Here is a 6,084-nt window from a genome sequence, read left to right on the forward strand (position 1 = left end):
CACCTAATAATTGTCTATTAGTATAGATTTTGACCCACATTCCACACTTTTTAACATGATAAATGGGTGTTTATTTGGACAGGTGTTAGATAAGAAACGCCTTGCAACACTCATGAATAAACATACCAATCAATATCATTAAAAATATAAATTAAAAACATAAGTGAATTAATTAAACATAACGTTTAAATGTAAATTTGAAATGATAAATTAATAAAGTATATATATTCTTATGAAAAGCAACTATTTGAATCAAGAATAGGAATTAGATCAGTTAAACATTCTGTTCCATTTTTACTATATTGATAATACTTTACCATTCTTTTGTCTTTTATCATTTTGGTTAACTTTCCCCTTAAAACATGCTAAATAACATGGTTTAATAATAATTTGTATTTTTATTCTTCTTCTCATTTTTCTGTCAGTTTCATTAACACAATCTTTTTTCTAATTTTAATTTATTTATATTAAATAAATGTATGCATTTATTAGTAAAATATAATGTTATAAACTTCAACATTTGTGTAGTACACAATTAAAAAAAAGAAGTAAATGATACGAGTACAATTTATTAAAATATACTTTTAGATAATATTATATTTTATCAATCAAACCATAAATTGTTACATTTCAATTAAATGAAATAAACAAAGTAATGTTATATACCTAACTAACGTTAAGTTTCAATAATCATATCAAAAAGTAAATTTACATTTCATAAATTAAATCCCTTAAAATATATTTCTTTTTACGTTATGAACATTTTATAATGTTTGCAATATTTTTTTTAGGTTTTAAGCCAAGGAAAAAGGGAAAAATAATATTTTAAAAAGCGGTGCTCTCTTTCTATATTTCTCTTTTGTATTTTTTTTTGTATTTTGTAACTTTTTATTTATTTTTAAATTGAAATAAAGTATTTATTTGGTTTATGAATAGTACTTTAGGCAGCTTAAAATGTATTCCAATATATTTATGAAATAAAATTTCATTGAATAGCTTCAAAACTTAGGTAAAAAAAGTTTGGAATAAATCTTAAAATTATATATTAACTTTGAATTAATGTGCAACTGGATACATGAATTTTAATTTGATGGAATTATACACGTGAAATTCTAATTGTGATTCAAATGTATACTTAAAACTTTAATTTTGATTTAATTATACATTTAAAGAAATAAATACATCAATTTATTTTTATATTGGATAAATATAATTACTTATGTAAGCAATATATAAATATAAAATGATGTTATATCAATAATTATGTTAATAATTTACAAAAGTTGGATCAAATCAAAATTTCATGTATAAAATTGCATAAAATCAAAATTCATGTATATAATTGCACATCAAACTATAATTCATGTACAATTTTGATATTTATCCTAAAAACTACACAAACAAAAACAAAAAATTTTATAATTACACCAAATGCTATATTAAACATGCAAATTATGCAAAAAGTAAGTACTTTAGGTTGCTTAAAATGTACCAAAATATTTTTACTAGGAAAGTGCATTAAACCACTGATATTTACAAATTGAAATAAATTGATAATATTATTAATTGATTTTTATTAAATTTAAATATCTGTTATTAATTGTACTTTAATTTTAGTTAATACTGTATTTTTTGTTTCCGAAGCAGTACACAAATTTGAATGATTTTTTGGTTTATACGAACAAGTGGCATATTAAGTTACAGGGATCAAATATTTGTAATGAACCAAACATACACATGATTATTATTTGATATATTGGATTTGGAATTTTTTTTAATTCCACAAGTATTGAGGGATAAGAAATCACTTATGAAGTATATACATTTCATTGTGACACACTAAAAATAATGGTGAAAATTATATAGTAAATATATTTGGTAAACATGTTTCATTGTACTCAAACTCATATCTTTTTGAAAATTTTTGATCATTTTACTATGTTTAAATTTGAGGTTTAGTTTCCATTATTTTATTTGGTAAAATTTAATATCTATACTATTATAATTACATTAATTAGTCAAGATAGTTAACATCCTTCACTATTTTGGTAAAAATGTTAATGTGGGTTCTTCCTTAAAAGATCATTTGAACTAATCATTATAAAATGGAAAATTTTTATTAGAATAATATTTTTAAGAAAAATTGACATCAGATTGTTAGTTGAAGTAATTAATAATATTAACTATTTAGATTAATTAATAATATTATAAAAATTAAAAATTAAAATATAAAAATTATATTTAATCATTATTGGCAAAAAAAGACAAACAAAATACAAAGAAAAATACAAGCACAACATGCGTAAGAGTGTAAAAACCTTTTGGATGTCACTTTTATCTATTGGAAGAGGAAGAAAATACCTCTTCAAATTATTTAAATTGAAAAATAATAATGAAAAAGACAGCAAGAGAAGAAAAATTCACAAATGAAGGGAGGGCAGAATAGAAAGAGAAGAAAAAAGATAAAAACCCTAGCTTCTAGAATTTTAATTACTCAATTGGGTTGTAGAAAACATAATAAATAAGTCAAGTCAAAAGTACACACTTAAGGTATCACCAAAAAACAAAATAAAGGGTACACACTTAAGTCTCAGCCAATTAGAATTATCTATTAGTATAGATTTTGACCACTTTGATACGGGTTAATTATTTTTGGATCAAAGTTTTGTTATTGGTACATTAATTTTATTATAGGTTCTTATTATATCTTTTTTTTTTATACAATGCTTATAACTATTCATAACCCTTCCCTAACCCATAAATGGGAGGATAGTGCATTTCAGCGCACTCGAACTCATATCCTCCTGTACAGGCAACAATGTCGATGCCAATCGAGATAAGACTCAATCGATCCTATTGGGTTAATTTTTTTTACCAAATTATAAATTACAAATTTGAAGATTAAAATATACTTTAAATCTCTATAATTTTAACAAAAATTATAACTAATGACATTGTAATAGACTTGATTTCAGTAGAGAATTTTAATGGTTTTAACCATTTTTTAAAATTTACTCAACATTTTAATAAGAAAAAATATTTAAACTAACTAATGATATTATAAAGTTGAAGTACCAAATTATGTCAAAAATAAAAATGTAGAGATTAAATTTCAAAATTGAACATCGTATAGGGACCAAAACTAAAAATTGATAGTTGTTATATAATCTTTGAAAAGAAATGATGTTGTAGGCCAATTTTAGCCCATTTACATCAAAACCCAATTTAGCCTTACCTAACCCACCAAAATTAAACCCAAAACCCAAAATCTTAACTACCCAAAGCCCAATTTACATCAAAACCCCAATGGCCCAAACCCAAAGCCCAAATCAAAATAAAAAAACCTAGCCCACAACTTAAACTTTTCTCAACTAGCCACTCCTTTTCCACCACCAACTCCACTAGCCACACCTTTTCCACCACCAACTCCACTAGCCACTCTTTTTCCACCACCAACTCCTCTAGCCACACCTTCTCCACCACCACTTGTACCTACAAATGAAGACATAAACAATAAAAAAATATTTTGTAAATGGCTATATAAGCCTTCTCATATTTTGTATATGGGGGGGAGATTTTTTTTTTTTGGAGAGTTTTTGGGAGAGAAAGTTATTGTAAAGGATTTTTGGAGAGGTTTCTTTTTAAAGTAATTAAGGAGAAGAGTTATTGTGAATGCTAGTTTTTGGAGAAGCTAGTTTTTTTTGAAGATTAATCAAAGATCAAAGCAAAAGAGATTTCTTTGTCTATTCTCATTTTAAGTTCTTTGTTTACTTATTGTTTTCCTTTCAATCTTATTTTGTTTTTTTTATACGAAAGTAAAAAATAAAAGGAGGAAGCTTAACCATTTTTACCGAAAAAGTGTTTTTGAGGTCCGGCTGCCGTGTACGGTGGCTCCGGCGGCGGTCCGGCGACCGGACGATGGCCGGCCTTGTGGCCGAAAATCACCCACCCTCTCCCTCTATTTTTTTTTGTTATTATTATATTTCTTAATATTATATTATATATATTCTTTTAATATATTAGGTATATTTTAAATTTTATATTACGTATATATATATTTTATACTATTTTATTTATATATCTTTAATATTATATTATTTATATATTTTTTTTCTACATGTTATCTTATGTATATATCTTAACTATATTATGTACGTATTTTTAACACTATATTATGTACATATTTTTAATATTATCATGTATTTATTTTTATATATGTACATATTGATGTAGTATTATTAATAGTATTTTTTTTAACATCATTATTATTTCTAATATATATTATGTACATTTTTTTATTTCTATTTTATTTTTTATTTGTCAATATTAATTATTATCCTAATATTTTGATATTTTAATATTTTATATTTTATATATTTTATTATTCACATCATTATTCGCATTTTTTTGACAATAATATTCTTGGATTTTTTTTACTATCATTTTAAAAACTTTTTACATTTTAATTTTAAGAATAAGGCAATGTACCGATTTTAACATTAAGTCATCGATTTCATCGCTATGTTGGGTGAAATTAATCGGCTCGTGTGAAAAACGGGACGTCCTTCTAAAAAACAAAAAAAACTTGCAACTTCTCGTTTCCTTCAATCGGATCACACTTAAATGTCAAATTGAATTCGTATTTTTGAAAATCAAGACAACATGTGTTTAATAAGATACCAATTTTGGGCGTCGCGAGGGTGCTAATACCTTCCTCGCGCGTAACCGACTCCCGAACCCTAAATTTTCTCTGGATTTTAACGTAGACCTAAACTTAGCCTTTTATTTGTTTTAATAAGAGATCTAATAGGTGTCCGATCACACCTAGGAAAAAGGATCGGTGGCGACTCCCTGTTTATTTCAAAAATTAAACGTCAAATTTCAAACTTTTTTTCAATAAATTGCCACAATTAGCGACCAATCTAAGCTAAAAATTTTACGTCGCTACAGCTGGCGCGCTACAGCTGGCGACTCCGCTGGGGACCCTTTTTGAGAGTCGTGTCTGGAATTAAACACGTTTTGTCAAAATTTTCAAATTTCCTTGTTCAAAGTAAATATTTGGTCGTGATCCGAAAATCTCGTTTTCAAAATTCATGCATTTGTATCGTGCTGTAAATATTTCTTCTAACTTGCTTATTTGGTTGTTTTTCAGTTTTCAATTTTTATGGTTTTAATTTTGGTTTAGTTTCTTTAAGTAAAACGTAAAGGTTTATGAGTTGTTCCCCACACACCGTGCACTTGCATTTTCGCATAACATGAGCTCTCTACCCGGGCTCCGTCCGTTTAAGTGAAAGTAAACGCTACGCCTTCGTGAGTTAACTCGTCCCTCCGCACAGGCTAGTGAATACTTTCGGGTTACATATGACTTATGCTTTCGTGAGTTAACTTGTCCCTCCGCATAGGCATAAGTAAATGTAATCCCTCGAATTGAACTCGTGAGCCTGTGATAGGCTATGACCGAGGCTCCGTGTTAATCCTAGCAGATGATAGTACGGGCAATTCGAGTACCTATCTAGAACCAAAACCGCATATAATGAACCATACGAGCCACCTAACTAGATCCATGCCGAACCTCCGCTCGTTTAGTAGTCACCGAAATAAGTACACGGGAAAAGCACATCTTACCTTTTATTTCTTTTACATTTGTGCTTTCTAAGCAAGGGAATCGAGTCCACCGAACCAAGTAGCTTAATTTGTTAGATTTTCCACAGTTTTTCTCTGTTTATATGTGTTGCGCTAACCAAGGTCGTTTGTCTGTATTTTTATTTTTCATCATGCATCGAAGGCATCTTGTTAGGAAGGAGTTGATTAGAGATTGGTTGCCAAAAACGGGTTTCTAATGGAGGAGTCAATTATACGAGTGACCGAAACGTTGTGTAATACTCCTTTGATTAAGGAAATGCCTAAATAGGGGCTATCTTGAAATCAACACCAATTTTTTGCATTCCTTGCATAACTAATATTTTGACATTCATGCATTCATTCATGCTTTCATTCATACATTGCATATCCCATACTCGATCGCTGAAGATAAAATATATAATTCGCAGTTGTAATACCACAAGACTGGAACCACGTCATCCG

The sequence above is a fragment of the Gossypium hirsutum genome, chromosome D07 (assembly GCF_007990345.1).
Source record: "Gossypium hirsutum isolate 1008001.06 chromosome D07, Gossypium_hirsutum_v2.1, whole genome shotgun sequence".
In the NCBI taxonomy this organism is placed as follows: Eukaryota; Viridiplantae; Streptophyta; class Magnoliopsida; order Malvales; family Malvaceae; genus Gossypium; species Gossypium hirsutum.